Source organism: Sorex fumeus, unplaced genomic scaffold (assembly GCF_029834395.1).
Source record: "Sorex fumeus unplaced genomic scaffold, SorFum_2.1 ptg000043l, whole genome shotgun sequence".
Classification (NCBI taxonomy): Eukaryota; Metazoa; Chordata; class Mammalia; order Eulipotyphla; family Soricidae; genus Sorex; species Sorex fumeus.
This window is the reverse complement of record NW_026606100.1, coordinates 47651499-47668760: the sequence shown is the minus strand read 5'-3', so window position 1 is coordinate 47668760 and position 17262 is coordinate 47651499. Positions and strand designations below refer to the sequence as shown.

Here is a 17262-nt window from a genome sequence, read left to right as displayed (position 1 = left end):
CGGGATGTCAAGAGACCGCGTGGCCGCCCACCTACCAGATGGTCAGACTTCTTTGTCAAGATCATGAACGATCGGTTTGAGGCCCTCCATGTTCCCGGAGCGAAGAGATGCCATTGGGCTACACTAGCATGCGACAGGGACAAATGGAGACGTTACTGGCGCCCGCTCGAGCAAATCGCCGACTAACGGGAAGTTAAGTGATTAAGTGATTAAGTACCTCTTAAAATTCTTAGAGCTTATTTAATTGTAAAATTTTAAAATACTGTTTTCTTTTTTTAAAATAAAAATGAGTGATCGCTTCAGCAGCACACATATAAAATTGAAACGATACAGAGAAGATTAGCATGGCCCCTGAGCAAGGATGACACATTCATGAAGCGTTCCAAATTTAAAAAGAAAATAAATACGATTGTTTATGAAAATCAACAACTATGTAAGTGAAGATTTAGGATCAAAATCTCAGGAAAAATAAAAAATAAAAGATCCTAAAGGTGAACAAGTTTGGAATGCTTTCATCGGAGATCAGCATGGTTGTGAGTTGTGAGCATATGGAAGAATGGAACAGGATGTAATATTTGAGGGAGATAGGAGTCGACTTCTATGTTCCATATATGTTGTCATAAGGGACTTGTGTTTGAGCGCCACTTTTGTGGTCAAATAAGTTTATATTTTATTACCATTCTAATAGAATAACTATAAATTGCGCAGAATATAAACAAAAAATAAAACTAACAGCTCCAATTATTTGATGTCATTGGAGTGTACAGAAATGCAGGCAGATTTTGGAAGGAATTCAAGACTTAAAAGAGAAAGTGGGACAGGGTGAGTTTTCCATTTCAGTTTCTGGCCTGGGGTCAGGACGCATTCAGCACATGGAGTGTCTCAAACTCCAGTGGAAAACCTGACAACCAAATCCTGCTGTTGAAGATCGAAAGAGTTTGGATGGCTGGAGCCACTGGAAATTTAAGCTAGTGCTTCAGTAGGCAGCTAGGACTCAGTGGTCCCAAGAAGCTCATAGCAAATACTATGTCTGAACTATGCCCAGATCTCACGGGACCCCTAAATCACAAAAGCAGAGGTTGAGAATCAGAGTGTTCTAATGCAGGGTTGAGAACTGAACAGAAATGACAACTGCTCTCTACAGGACAGTGTTCTGTGTCAGCCCATCCAGCTCCAAACCGAAACAAATAAAGAGCAACATTTTACCAAGGAATAAAATAGGATCCAGAGACTTATGCAGAATAAAATATGTAATACTTAATGGAACCCAGTACAAGATTATTTAACAAAAGAGGAATTAGGACAACATGACCCATTCGTCAAAAGAACATCAAGAAAGAGCAATCCTGATTTAAGCCGAATGTTGAACAAAATATCAGACACTTATTTTGATCACATTTAATATCACTATCACTGTCATTCTGTTGTTCATCGATCTCCTCGAGCTGGCACCAGTAACGTCTCCATTTGTCCTAGCCCTGAGATTTTAGCAAGTGCCACATTGGAGGCTCTTTCAGGGTTAGGGAAATGAGACCCATCATTGGTACTGGGTTTTGGCGTATTGAATATGCCACGGGGAGCTTGCCAGACTCTGCCATGTGGGCAGGATACTCTTGGTAGCCTGCTGGGTTCTCCGAGATCGAGAACTAGACTATAAGTCTCTTGGAGGGGGGCGGATTGAGTTTCCTTCTCCACCCCAAGCAGAGCCCCAGCAGCTGAAGGGCTCTGGAACCAGACACAGCCATGCTTACGCCCACTCTCCACACGCTCGGACGAGCCTCACGCATGAAGGATTTGGCAGAGGAACCCAGGTGTGCAGGACCCGGGGCTGAGATCTTCAAGCCTGCTCGGATCGGGACTGGGCCTCCTCCACCCAGATCCCCCATCTTCCAGTAGCTAGGCGTTACACCCACCAACTGCCCCTGGCGCCGAGTAATCCCGTCAATGACCAAGACCTAGAGACTGTAAAACCAAGCTCCCAGAAGAGAATAACACAGAGTCTCCTGCCCCTGTGCCTGGCTCTCCTCACTGGGGCCCCTTGGAGGGGGCGTGGGTTGAGTTTCCCTCCCCGTCCCAAACAGAGCCCCAGCAGCTGAAGATCTCTGGAACCAGACACAGCCATGCTTAAGAATGGGTTTCGGCATATTGAATATGTCACGGGGAGCTTGCCAGACTACCATGCGGGCAGGATACTCTCGGTAGCCTGTCGGGTTCTCTGAGAGCGAGAACTAGACTATAAGAAGTCCCTTGGAGGGGGACTTCTTACATGAAGGAACTGGCAGAGGAACCCAGGTGTGTGGGACCCGGGGCTGATATCACATTTAATAATGGAATGGAAAATATGCTAGTAACAAGTGAGTATGCATGAAGCATCAAAGGAGAAATAAGATGTACTTAAAAAGTTTTAAAAAAGTGTTTTGGGGCCCTGAAAAGGTAGTATGGTACAACATAATGCACTTGCCTTGCACAGGGCCAACCTGGGTTCAGCCCCCTTACCTCACATGGTCCAAGCTTGGTACACTAGAGTATGTCACTGGAATTTAATAGGAGTTGCATTCAGTCTGCACAGTGGGTTGGAAGGGCATTTTGACAACCTGGTCTTCCAATCCTTGAACATGGAATATTTTTCCATTTCCTGGTTTCATTTTCTGTTTCTTTGAGTAGTCTTTTATAGTTTTCACCATATAAGTCTTTCACCTCCTCTGTTGGTTACTAGATATTTGATGTTTTGAGACACTTCTTTGAAAATGATTGCTTTTTAATTTATTTCTGCTAGTTCATTGTTTGCATACAGAAATACTGCAGATGTTTATGTGTTTTGTATCCTGCTATCTTGTCTTGTTGGTTTACTGTTTCTTTCAGTTGAGTCTTTAGGGTTTCCAGTGTATATTATGCCATTTGGAAATAGTGATAGTTTAACAACTGCTTTCTATTTGAATCCCTTAGATATTTTTATCTGATTGCTGTAGCAAAGACTTCCAGAACTACATAAAATAAGAGTGGTGAAAGTGGATATCCTTGCCTCAGGGATGATCTTAGTAGAAGGGTTTCAGTTTTTCACCATTGAGTGTGATATTGGCTGTCTTGAAATATGATCCTTCTTTCCATATATATATATATTTTTTTTTTTTTGCTTTTTAGGTCACACCCATCAATGCACAGGGGTTACTCCTGGCTCTGCACTCAGGAATTAGCCCTGGCGGTGCTCAGGGGACCATATGGGATGCTGGGAATGGAACCCGGGTCGGCCGCGTGCAAGGCAAACGCCCTACCTGCTGTGCTATTGCTCCAGCCCCATATCCATATATTTTTTTGAGGGATCTTACCACGAATGAAAATTAGATGGTGTCAAAAGCCTTCTGAGTTTTGTTGATAATGATGTTTTACATTAATTGATTTGCATAGATTGACCAGCCTTTGCATCTCTGGGATGAAATCCAAATGATCATGGTATATAATCCTTTTGATAAATTGTTGGATTCAGTTTGATGTGATTTTGTTGAGGATCTTTGAATCGATATTCATTAGGGATATTGGCTGGTAATTTCATTTTTTACTAATATAGCTGTCTGGAGGCAGAACAGTAGTAAAAGGGTGTTTATCTTGCACACGGCCAACCCGAGTTCAATCCCAGCATCCCATATGATCTCCAAAGTACAATCAGGGTGATTCCTGAATGCAGAGCCAGGAGTAACTCCAGAGCACTGCCAGGTATGGCCCCAAAACAATATATACTGTCTGCTTTGGGTATTAGGGTGTTATTGGCTTTCTAGAATCTGTAGCACTATAGCACTGTCGTCCCATTGTTCATTGATTTGCTCGAGCGGTCAGCAGTAATGTCTCCATTGTGAAACTTGTTACTTTTTTTGGCATATCGAATATGCCACGGTAGCTTGCTAGCCTCTGCCATGTGGACCATAGAATCTAGTAGGGATTATTCCTATTTCTTGGTATTTTAGAAGAGCATGAGGATTATGGACACTTAAAAGAAGTTTGGACACAATTGAAGCTTTGATAAAACCACTGGTGAACCCATCTGGTCCAGGACTTCTGTTCTTGAGATCTTTAATCACTATTTCAGTTTCCTTTTTCCTTACTCATGATCAGTCTTTGGTGGGTTCAGGTTTTCTATTTTCTCCTGATTCAATTGTATGACTCTTGGAAGTTTGTATGAGTTTGAATTAATTCATTTCTGTTAGGCTCTCAAACTGGGTAGCATAGAATTGCTTATAGTAACCTCCATGATCTTTTTTATTTCCGAGGTGTCTGTTGTAATTCCTCCCCTCTCATCTATGTGTTTTCTGTCTTTTTTCTTTATGAGGCTAGTTAAAGGTTTGTCATTCTTTTTTATTCTTTTGAAGAACCAGCTCTGGGTCTCATTGACCCTTTGTATTTTCTTATTTCCTATATCATTGATATCCACTGTAATTTTTATTATCTCCTTCCTCTACTTCCTCTGGGATTAATTTGCCATTCTTTTTCTAATTTCTCAAGCTATCTGCAATTAGCCTGTATGATTGTTTTCTAGCCATTCACTCTGAGCCTTTGTTTATCATGGGAGTTTAAGCATATCTTCTGTAAGCAACGAAGTAAGGTTATGTTTTGTTTTCTCATTCATTCTGCTACTCTATTGTATCTCAGGAGAGTTTAGTCTATTGAAAAAGTTATCAATAAAGTTAGCAATGAGAAAGGTTTATTGCCATGTCGGTATGCAGAGTTTGGCAACTTGTGCTGTTTCCTTTGTATAATGGTCTTGACAGAGCTGGGTTAGACTTCAGTTATTCCCTCAGCTACTATTCATCTGAGAATATTTGTACCTTCTTTCACTCTGAGTGACAGTCTTGCTGGGTAGAGGATTCTTGGTTGGAGGTTCTTTTGGCTTTTTGGGTCACACAGGGGTTACTCGTGGCTCTGCATTCAGGAATTACTACTGGGCGGTGCACGGGGGACCCTATGGGATGCTGGTGATCGAACCTGGGTCAACCACGTGTAAGGCAAATGCCCTACTGTCACTCCAGCCCTATATATTTGTCCTCTGTATTAATATATATTCATTGGTGAAATGTACTGAAATCTAATGTTTTTCCCCTTGTACGTGAGATTTTTGCTTCCTTTGCAGCTGGTCAGGAGTCTGTGGTTCTTGCCATTTTGATGACAAAATGTCTTGGTGCTGTTTGCTTGGGTTCACTTTATTACTCTTTGATCCTCTTAGATCAGTGCTCTCCCTCTGTAGGTTGGGGAAATTTCCACCAGTTATTACTTCAGTTTATTTTTCTTCTCTCCCCATTTCTTTTTCTCAAATTCCTGTGATTTTGAGATTGCTTCTTTTGAGATCAGTAATAACCCTTATATTCTCTTTGTTTTTTCTCATCGTTTTGTCTGTTTCCTCTTCTATCTTGCTGGAGTTGTTTATTGTATCACTGAGCATATTGATTTTCTTTTCAGCTTCATCCGTGCTGCTTGTGAGACTTACTATTGCGTTCAATTCCTTTGCTTCTCTTGAACAATTGCTTTCATAGTTTCGATCAGGCTTTCTTTGAGTTTATTGATTCTCTGCTTGACAGTCATTTTCAAATCCCTGAGTATTGATAAGATTTGTCCTAAAGACTGCTTCAGGCTGGTGTTGTTGGGGGATCCTCTGGGCTTTCGTTGCCTCTGTGACACCTCCGTGCTCTCATTGCCCCATTGTCCCTGCGGTGTTCACTGGTTTCTGGGATTGGACTAAACTGATGGTCAATACGAGATTCATATCCAAGGACAGTGGAAATTAGGGCTAGGAGGTTCACTGTCCATGGCTGGAAGCTTGACCACAAGTGGTGAGGGAGGGCAGCTAGGACAGAGAAGGGACCACTTTGATAGTGGTAGTTGGAAATGATCACTGGACAAGAACTGAGTGCTGAAAGGAGGGAAAGGGGTATCCATGATAACCTTTCAGTACAATTATTACAAACCATAATACCAAAAAGGTAGGAGGGAGGGAGGGAGAGGAAGATGACAGGAGAGGGGGACAAGGAGCAGGGAGGGATGAGGAAAAGGGACTGCCATAGAGGTAGGCTGGTGGGGGGGGACTGGGGACAGTGGTGGTGGGAAATTACACTGGTGAAGGGATGGGTGTTGGGAACATTGGGAACATTGTATGACCGAAACCTAATCACAAACAACTTTGTAACTGTATCTCATGGTGATTCAATAAAATAATAATAAAAAAAATAGTTCAAAGAAAAATAAATTAGTGTCTGTGTCCAGATCTTACTCTGGGCTGGTGCTGGGAATGGGTTGGTGTCTGGTGGGACCCTGGATGCTGCTACTGTAGCGGCTTGCCAACGTCCCATGTTTGAATGGTGGGGAATTGGGGCGTTAGGCCAAGTGTCACTCCTGAGGCTTTCCAGCGGGACTCTGAATGTGTGAATAGGGTGGAGTAGAGTTGTTTCCGGACTGGTGCACCATGGGTGGCCTGGCGTTCCTCTGGCACTCCCCTATAGGCAGGTAAAGAGGGAAGCCCAGCGCGGGAGCTGTGTCATCTCTGTTATTCCTAACCTCAGGAGCAATGCACAAGAGTATCTGCTAGTCCCCAGGACGTAGAAACTTTTTGTTTGTTCAGCGAGAGCCTTTTGTTTGCAGCTCTGATTTTTGTGAAAAGTCCTTGTTAGGAGCTAAAGTTATTGTTATGGAATGAGTTGCATTTGGGAGATACTCAGAAATTGAGTGTTGGGCTTATTAAGTCAATGCGTTGGACCTTCCGGGTAGCAGCTTGCACTCCATAAGGGCATCTGGAAACATCTGCATGTTCCTGTAGCTTAGTTGTACTTTCTCTCACTCTCTCAAGGCTTTTGCCAGTTGGGGAAATGGAGAATATATGAATTAATATTCCACACCCCCCCACCCCCCAGACTTAAAAAGACAGTTTCCAGGGACCAGGTGTGACTTTGGGTAGAGCGCAGGCCCTGCACGTACATGTTCAAATGGTCGAGGACAGCTGTGACCCACAAGGTGCCCACGAGACCCAGCCCTGGGCCACGCAGCCCTGCCTGGCCCTGGCACCCCTGTTGTCCTCCTTTGTTGGAACAGTGGCCCTGTGTCCTGCCATCAGCTTTCCTAAACAATCCTCCCACCTGCTGCTTAGTTTTCTCTTTAAATATCACACCCTCTTCTGTTTTCCATGTCTCCAACTCCTTGAAATGTACATATCCAATTTTTTCTTTTTTTTTTTTTTTTTAATGTAGCTGTACTGCTGTTTATTCAGCCACTAGCTTAGATGCTTGAATTGGGCATGAACACCACCTTACTTTTTTTTTCATTTTTTATAATTTTATTTATTGATACACCGTGAGAGCAGTTACAAACTTTCGGGTTTAAGTCTCGGTCATACAATGAAACATCTGTACCTTCACCAGTGCCCATTCTCCACCACCAAAAACCCCAGTACACCCCCATCCCACGCCCTCCCCCTACCTGTGGGGCAGATGATTTCCACATTACTCTCTCTCTCTACTTTGATTGCATTCAATATTTTGACACCAGATCCACCATTATTATTTGGGATTTTACCCTAACACTCAGACTGCTGAAAAGGCAATAGACAGTTTGTTTTCTATTACAGGTTATAAATAACATATGGTGTTGCATGGCTGCAGTAGTGGCCACGCGATTTTGAAATTCGAAGTTTAACATTTAATGGCCCTTGGCGGCTCGGTGGCTGTCATCCTCCAGAGGCCACTGGACAGTCGGGTTTGGACCCACAGTGACGAGACACGTGGGGCCTCACGGGATGCGGGTGGAGCTGGTCCTTTCCTCCCCACCCCAACGAGATCCCAAGTCACCGCCCATGAACGGCCTCTCTAGCTCCTGATCAAGCTGCTTAATGGCCATGATGCCAGAGACTCAGAAACAGATCTTGGCTTTTGGCAGAAATGCGTCCTGTTCCTGCAGCAGGTTACCGGCGCTGGGCCAACCCAGGTGGGAATAGGTTTCGTGCCTTGGCCTGTTCCCCTGGCAGCCCAGTGGCCGCCATCCTCCAGAGGCCACTGGACAGACAGGTTTGGGCCCGCATGACGAGACACATGGGGCCTCATGGGATGGGGATGGAGCCGGCCCTTTCCACCCCGTCCCAACAAGACCCCGAGTCGCCGCCCACGAATGGCCTCTCTGGTTCCTGATCAAGCTGCTTAACGGCCATGATCCCAGAGACTCAAGAGACAAGTCTCGGAACCTAGTGGCTTTTGGCAGAAATGCATCCAGACCCGTAGTAGGTTACTGTCTCCAGGCCACCCCATGGGTGAAAGGGTGCTGTTCCTCCGCCTGCTCCCCCTAGGTAGCTCGGTGGCTGCCATCCTCCAGAGGACATTGTACAGTCAGGTTTGGGCCCTTAGTGATGAGACACGTGGGGCCTCACGGGATGGGGGATGGAGCCAGCCCTTTCCTCCCCACCCCATCGAGACCCTGAGTCACCACCCACGAACGGCCTCTCTGGCTCCTGATCAAGCTGCTTAACGGCCATGATCCAAGAGACTCAGGAACAAATCTCAGAACCCAGCAGATTTTGGCAGAAATCCCTCCAGATTTAATGTTAAATTTGGTCTGGCCAAAGGCACAGCAGCAATTTCGGGGTATCTGAAAGCCTGACGGTGCCATCAGACTGCTGATGCACTCGCCTCACAGGTACAGATTGACCTGCTGGCGGCACCATACCCCCATACATTTCTAATTTTTATCTTTAAAAAAAAATATGCCAATGAATGGAAGTAGATGACTATGGTTCACTAGGTTTCTGATGATATTCTGATTCATTATGGAAAATTCTGTTGAAAGTTTTACTTATTACCTAATTTCCGGTGAGAGACTTAATCTGTAGGTTCACCTACAGCTTGTTGAACATTTTAAGTTTTTTTTTCAATTTTTTTGTTTTGTTTTTTGGGTCACACTCGGTGATGCTCAGGGGTTAGTGCTGGCTCTGCACTCAGGAGTCACTTCTGGTGGTGCTCGGGGACCAGATAGGATGCCCAGGAGTGAACTCAGGTCATCATCCACGTGCCAGGCAAGAGCTGTGGAACTATCACTCGGACCTTGCCTGTGGAACATTTAAATGTGGGATTTTTCTTACAGGTGCTTCATATTTAGGTCTATTTCCAGTTTCTCCACCCAAATCAGTTTCACTCTCAGGCTTCAGACTTCAGAGTTATCTTTGACTCTTGTCTCTGCCTTGGTGGCCCCCAGCACCACCAATCCCAACTAACACGTTATCGCCAGGCTGAGCACTGAGCCCCCGACTCACCCAGTAATACATTCTAGAAAGAGGAAGTTAAAATAGGCTGAGAAATTTAATCAAGCTTTGATAGACACGGAGTTTAGGACCCACGGAACTTGCTGGGACCACATCCGAGGAATAGCAGTAATCTCTGCTCTGTTCTTGGAGCTAGTCTGCATCCTGACTGATTGGAGATGTTCCGGATTTGCTGTGTCTCCAGTTGCCTACAGAAGCAAAAGTAAATTCTCTCTGGAACCCTAAACATCATATTATTTTCATAATTTTTGTTTGTTTTGGGTTTGGGAGTGCCACACTTGGAGTGCTCCGGGGTTACTTCTGGCTCTGCACTTAGGAATCACTCCTGGTGGGCTCGGGAGACATTATGGAATGCCAGGGATTGAATCCCAGTTTGCTGCATGCAAGGCAAGCCCCTTGCCTGCTGCACTGTCTCTCTGACCCCTATTTTCATAAATTTCAAGAGTTAGAACTCAAACACCTGTTCATTCTAAGAGAGGAGGTGACCGTAGAATGAAGAGAACTGGTGCAGGACATCTTTAGGCATAAATTGACTCTGCGTCATTGTCAGTAATATTTCACTTTAAAGGAATCAAGAACAGTGTTTCTCAGATAGAGAGATAGCGTCCCCGAACAAAACCCTGGAGAGTCAGTGGAAATGAGGAGCAGTAGTGAAGGTGAGTACATGATTATAGAACAAAGGTAATGCCTTAAAGGGTGTGAAACTAACAGAGTGCCCGAGACACTTAGATGTCATGTGAAGGGGTATGAATGGGTCCAAAATGCTCTGAAGTCCTTGCATTTTCCAGGAAGAGGAAAAGACTTGTTATTGTTGTTACTGTGTTTGGCATATCGAATACATCACAGGTAGCTTGCCAGGCTTTGCCGTGCGGGCGAGATACTCTCGGTAGCTTGCCAGGCTCTCCGAAAGGGGCAGAGGAATCAAAGTCGGAGAAATCGAACTTGGGTCGGCCTGGTCGGTCACCATGCAAGGAAAACACCCTACCCGCTGTGCTATCGCCCCAGCCCACTAATTATTGTAGACTATTTAATCTTAGGGTATGCCTAATGGTGAAATAGTAAAAGAGAATATAATTGACAGTATAAGGTAAAGGCCCTCCCGTTGATCGTCGATTTGCTCGAGCGGGCCCAGTAACGTCTCCATTGGAGACTTTGTTGTTACTGTGTCTGGCATATCGAATACTCTCGGTAGCTTGCCGGGCTCTCCGAGAGGGGCGGAGGAATCGAACTCGGGTCGGCCATGTTGGCCGCTTGTAAGGCGAACGCCCTACCCGCTATGCTATTGCTCCAGCCAGTATAATGGTAACTAAAAGTCTTTTTTCATATTGTTTTTACACCCGGCAGTACTCAGAGATAACTCCTAGATCTCTGCACAGAGATCACTCCTGGAGTGCTCGGAGGTTACTCCTTAGAGATCACTCCTGGGTCTGTGCTCAGAGATCACTCCAGACAGGGCTCTGGGGACCTATGTCATACCGGGTACCGAGTATGACTCATGTCACATGTGTCACATGTGCACATGGCAGTTGCTGTATCTGCTTTACTATCTCTCTAATCCCTAAAGGGTTTTGTTTGTTTGTTTTTGTTTTTTAAATAAGGATAAAAAAAGGATATTCTGTTGAACAGATGGGAAAAATGGATAAGATTTATACTTTGGTTTATAAATTAATATATGAAATAAATGTTCAAAGCTAACCTGCATTTAAAAAATAATTTCCTGCTGTTACCTATTGCATATAAGAAGGGCAACTGGCAAAACAAGTAAATATTTCAAGATAACAGAAGCCAGTTTTCTACTGTGTGAGATACAATTGTAAAATAATAATAATAAAAAAAGGAAAGAAATGATAAATAATGAAAATAGTGAAGGAAAAATAATAATAAAAGAAAAAAATAATTTTCAGACAGTATAAGCTGCTGCTACCACGAGACATACCTGAACTCTAAGGATACAGAAAGATTTACAAGTAAATAAAGGAGAAAGATAATATCATGCAAAAAATTAGCCCAAAATAAAGGTAATGTAACTCCATCACTATAAAGTCAATTTTGAGCAGAAGGTATTGTTTTGTGAAGGGAGAACCTTTTATTGTGAACATGCTGTTAAGAGGATGATAAGAATTTTAAATTTGTGTGCACCCAATAGTAGAGCCTCACAAACAGAGAAACAAACCCACAATCATAGAAATTAACACATGGCTTAGCATTTAGTTCTAGAAAGTAGAAAACGAGTAATAAATGAAACTCATAAAAGGAATTAGGTCCCAGTCTCTGCTAGTAGTTAGTCCTCTGGAACAATGAATTAGACATAGTTAAACGTCCTGATACCTAGTTCAGAGAGCTTAGGAACCGAGCGGAATCAAGAAAACGCCATGTCTGTGTAGAGGTGAGTGATCACACCCAGATGGCAGAACGAAGAGGAAGGAAGTTAAGAATCCCTTACAGAGGGGCTTGGAAGGTGATAGACGCCCTGGCAGGAGCGTGGTTTTGCTAGGTTTGACCCCTAGCACAGACCGTGGTTCCCTGAGCAAACCAGGAAGAGTATGTCACGGAGAATGGATCGGTGATTGGGAAGGGAAACTTGGCAGAAACTCTAGGGAAAGGAAACCTTTTTAGAGGACTGGGTTAACGGGGAGTAGTTTTATGAGAATAACATACGTGGCCTATGAGGGAGTTGGTTGGAGATAAGGTTCTTGGAGCCAAACTTCAAAAACCCTCAAATGCCCGGAGTTGCATCTTAGAAAGATTTTTGTGGTTAGAGAATACCACGTTGGAATCGGAAAGAATGTGATGTAGGAAAGACAGTGGTAGTAGTCATTGAGTTGGATTATAAGCCCCAGCCTTTCACTGCAATTCAGAAATTTAGAGCTTTGAAAATAAAATTTTACCCCAGAAGTTTACATACCCCAAAGTCATGTGGTGTGTAAACTTCATCTAAACCCATTTGAGGAACTCAGTGGGAACATTCATATATTTTCTTTCAGAAATCACAGTATATTGATCTCCTAATCTCTACTGGGCATTTTACATGACTAAGTGGTATATAGATCGTAGTACCTTCTAAATATGAAAAGTTCTGAATGGTGGCACGTGTCCCAGAAATTTTGGACGAAAAAATTGTTGGACCTTTAAATAGTGGGGGCGGGGGTTGGTGTGGAGAGAGATTTGGGGCACATTGCAGATAATTAGGAGTTGGGGCAGAGAGGTGTGAGGTGAGGGGACTCAGAGATCATTTTGGGGTTGTTTTTTTTTTTTTAAATGTAGGAGTACTGCTATTTATTCAGCCACTGATTAGGTGATTGAGATCATTTTGGTTTTAATAGAAATTTTAGTAGTTGAGCCTCCAGAGAGAGAGCACAGTGGCAAGGTGCTTGCCTGGTACCCACCTGACCCCAGTTGGGTCCCTGACATCCTATGTGGTCCCTAGAGCCTCCCAGAACTGATCCCTGAGTGCTGAGTCCAGAGTCAACCCTGAGCATAGTGGGTGTGGTCAGAATTACATTAAAAAAAAAAAAAAACATTTGAGGAGTCTTGCAGGAGGGAAGGAAAAGTGACGGTGGTTTTAGAATGTCCTGGAGCGCAGACTCTGTTAAGGACAGAGATGATTGAGAACGAGCTGGTTGTTGAGCACCGTTTAGGGGACAGGAGAGACGAGATGGGTCCTTGTCATTTTCCTTCTTGGCAGAGATTTCAGATTTAGCCCCTGCCCAGCCCCCTTGTCCCTTCCCTGCAGTTTGGTCCTCTTTGGTAATTACTGAGCAATAAAGAAATGATTTGGGGCTGGAGCAATAGTGTGGCAGGGAGGGCGTTTGCCTTGCATGCAGCCGACTCGGGTTCCATCCTCGGCATCCCATATGGTCCCTGAGTACCACCAGGAGTAATTCCTGAGTGCAGAGTCAGGAGTAATCCCTGTGCATCACCAGGTGTGACCCAAAAAGCAAAAACCAAACAAACAAACAACTCAAAAAACAAAAAACAAACAAGAAATGATTTCTAGTCCGAATCTTGGCCCTGTGCTTTTCCTTGATTCATTTTGTTCTGTTTTCCCAGACCTAGCCATGCCGTCCATTTTCTTAACCTTTCGGCTCTGTTTACGCAGCGCGCCAAGACCATGCCCTTTTACTGGGAGCTCAGGGCTTGTCACCCACTGGACACTGCAAGCTGACCCAACAGTAGCCCGCTGTAAAATTCAATCCGGCTGTGTCTTTCCTTCTTTGTCCTCCTCACAGTTGGGCATTCTGCTTGTCTTCTAAGGCCCACTCAGCTTTTCACATCACTAATCCTAATAGTCCTAATTAAACCCTTTTTCTTGGCTTGGCAGCACTTTATTTGCCTGGCAACTGTGGTCCCTAGTGGAGCACTTTGGCATGGGTTGAGTCGCCCAGCAGGAGGCCCAGCCTCTGCAGCACTGAGTGTCCTAAGGGCACAGAGCCTGACTTCCTAGCTTTGTTCTCTGTCAGCCTGTTGGAGCCTTGAGTTAAGTGTTCACTCAACGCTGATGTGCCAGTGTCGTGTTCACCACGTGCTCCAGTTCTCTCCTGGAGACAGGGTAGGATTGTTCTTTTCTATCCACTTGCTTTGGCCTATGTATGAATTGTGAGTACAAGTTAACGGTCTCTGGCAAAGTGAGTACTCCGAGATCTGGAACCTTTGAGGTTGATTGTGCAGTGACTTGTATTTCCCTTTCCCAGTGCTAGGGGTTCCCTTAATGTGGGGGTCTGACTGGGTGAAAGAGAGCAGACTCTCTCTCCATAGACTTGGGACACGGGCCAGTAAGAGAAGGTGGCTAGATATTTCTTCCTGACTTGAACTCATCTTGAAGACTTTATGTTCGTTTTATTGAGATACAAGTCATATGCCCCAGCATTCCCTTCTAGAATTGTACAACCCAGTGGGTTTTGTGAAGTTGGTATGTTGTATCAGCATCACTGAAAATTTCTTTTATTTTTTTAAAAAAAATGTATTTTAATTTTTTAGGGTTTTTTGGGGGGAGGGGGTTCACACTCAGCAATGCTTAGGGGCCATTCCTGGCTCTGCACTCAGGAATCACTCCTGGCGGTGCTCCGGGGACCCTACGGGATGCCGGGGATCGAACCCGGGTCAACAGTGTGCAAGGCAAATACCCTTCCCGCTGGAGTATTGCTCCGGCTCCTCACTGCAAATTTTAAAGCATTTTCGTCTCCCCAGAAGGAAACGGGGGCTCGTTCGCAACCCCTTTGCTCAGGCCCTGGCCATCATTCATCTGCTCTGTCTCGCTGGACTTGCTTGTTCTGACCATTTTGTAGAAATGGAATCAGGCAACTCTGCATTTCACCAGGAGTTACAGATTTCGTGACCAAGAACTTGAGGGTGACAGAGAACCAGAGAGAGTCCAGTGGGCAGGATGGATGACTTGGTCTGATCCCTGAGTCAGAGCAAGGAGTAACCCCTGAGCATTCCGTTTGTGACCCAAAAAGAAAAAAAGAAGTTACCAAAGCAAATCCTGCCCCCCGCCCGCTTGTCTTCTATAACTTCATTTTAATTTTTCCATGCTTTTCAAAGTTGTCTTTTAAATTAATCCTCCTGTTCCTTCTTTAACACCACCACCAAAAGCTCTGTTCAGTGTCCGCGAGGCCCTGGGCTTTACAGAATCCTTTCTGGAAACTTCTCCCGGATTGCCCACGGGCCTGTGTGGCTGAGCCATCATCCCTCCACCCAACCTCCTCTTCCACAAAAGCCGCAGAACCAAAGCTCCGGGTGTTCTGTTTGCACGAGTCTCTCAGCACCCCAGACCCACGGGCCCCACTTCTCAGAGTGTCATTCTGCATTGTCGTTTGTCTTCAAGGCTCAGGGCAGCAGTCTAGAACTCGGAGAGGTGCTGCTTCCTACGGATCACGGCCCTCCACGTGGAGGCCAGACTCAATTTTTGCCCAGCTCGTTCAGCAGGGGAGCCCAGCTGTATTGTTCAAAGTCACTGAGAATTTGGGTTTGTTCTCGGAGAGGAAACTTATTTGAATGAACAGTTTCTGGACTGTTCGTACCCTGTTTTGTCTTACTCCCAGTTTGAATGATGAAATGTCGCGGGTCAGATCCTTGACTCAGAGCTGCCTTTAAGGACCCTTCATGCTTTGTTACTCTCCATGCCTGAATCTGAACCCTTGGCAGCTGGGAGGCATTTTCTCCCCCCACCCGTTGCTAATATGTTATCATATGTGTTAACGTACTTTATCAATGGAGAGTTGTTTATTGTCACCAAGTTGAAATAGTCTGGTGTTTTTTGTTCTACTAACTTTATATATAGACTGTAATGTACTAGCAGACTTGTTGCTTTCACAATTTCTTCTGTCATTGCTTTGGAACTGAAGTTATATGACACCCCCTCTCCTCCCAATAAGCAGTTTGTAACCAGAACAAAAAGCATCGAGGGCCAGCCTGTGACTCGGTGCTGGAGAACATTGGCCTTGCGTGTGTGAAGAAGCCCTCAGTTTCAATCTCTGCCCTGCGAACAACGGCAGTGATGTTATGAATATATGGTTATACTCACCTGCATTTAGGGCGCTAAGAAGAAGAGACCAAAAGGCAGGTGGAGAATGTTGGATTTTTTTAATTCTCAGATAGGGCTAAATTTGGATTTATTTTGGTGTTTTTTTTCTTTGGGGGAGCACACACCTGGCGATGCTTAGGGCTTACCTCGTGGCTCTGAGCCAGGTCTGTGCAAAGAGCCTTACCTGCTGTTCTGTCTCTGCAGCCCGAGAATTTCTTTATATAAGCATTTGTCAACTATTTTGACTTCAAATGAAGTTAATCACATGCGAACCATTCATTTTAATTGAGAGTAGTTTTGATGTCTTTTAAGCTAAATATATCTTAGCTAAGTATAATTTGCTTTCAGTCCACTTATTAATAGAAATTAATACAAATTAACTAGAGTCACCATTTCATAGCTTTGACTCCTTCTTCCCAGACACGGTGTTTCATGTGAAAGCTTTATAACTGCCAGGCTGCGGACAAACCGAGCCCCGTTAGTTACTTCCCTGCCCGTGGGTGCTTGCTGCCTGCGCTTTGTGTTTTCTCCACTGGGTGGCAGCATAATGCAACTAGTCTGGTGCGCGGCTATTATTTGTTAAAAGCTGTAATTTTTGTATCTATCGAAATACAAAGTATATGTTTTTAAAACTTTAATCCCCCCCCCAATCAGCTATTTACCCCGTGCTAGAGTGAGGATTTTAGATAAGAAAAGTGCCTGTTATCTTTCTCTGTAGATTTTGAATTAAATAAGGTATCATTTATTTACCAGCTGGTAAGCTCTTCTGCTGAAACATTTCCCGAGCACTTGCCTCGGAGAGCTGTTTGTGATTCGGAACTAGAGCCTAATGCAGTTATGGCGAAGCTGTCATCCGTGAACACTTGCCAGGGAGGCACCCACGTGGTGCTGGGCCTCCGTTCAGCCCAGAGCTCGGTCTCTTCACGTCCCAGCTGTGAAGGCAACAGTTGTGGTCGTTGCTGTTAAGTGTTCCCTTGTCTGGGTTCAGCGTGACTCTGGGGAGACCCAGGAGAGTGACAGCTGGCGGAGAGGCGGCCCGTGCCCGCTTGGCAGGCCCCTCCCTTCCCCGCTGCTGCTCGAGGGCTCCGTGGGGGGCTTGGGAGGTGGGGGGTCAGGCTCCCATGTCTGGGCGCTCTTGCTCCTGCCTGAGCCCTTTGTGGTGGGTCGTGCTCCCCCTTCCCATCTCTCTCCCACCCCATGTCCACGTCAAGGACCGGAGCAGGAGTGAGGCCACCCCTGCCACCGGCCAGGTGGTCACTGCTGCACAGGAAGCACAGGCAGGCCATGAGTGACGGCGGCGGCCGCTCTGTGGGTCTAGAACCCTCCCGCCCAGACCTTGCCTTGTTCCTGCCTGGCACCCGGGGAGTGAGCCATGTCCTACCTGTCCCCAGGAGCCGCTGGGCGGGTCCCTGGCCTTGGGGCTCTGGGCTGTGGCTCGCAGCTTCTGCTTCATCCAGAG

General features: G+C 45.2%; 1 protein-coding gene and 1 non-coding gene across 2 annotated transcripts in view; both read left to right on the top strand.

Annotated features, from left to right (window-relative positions):
• Positions 1–17262, top strand: part of CACUL1 (CDK2 associated cullin domain 1) — an 84503-nt gene that overhangs the window by 30563 nt on the left and 36678 nt on the right. The gene's annotated exons all lie outside the window — the stretch shown is intronic.
• Positions 291–392, top strand: LOC130030015 (U6 spliceosomal RNA). Its single transcript, XR_008793446.1, has one exon. It is a non-coding gene; the product is annotated as a U6 spliceosomal RNA (small nuclear RNA).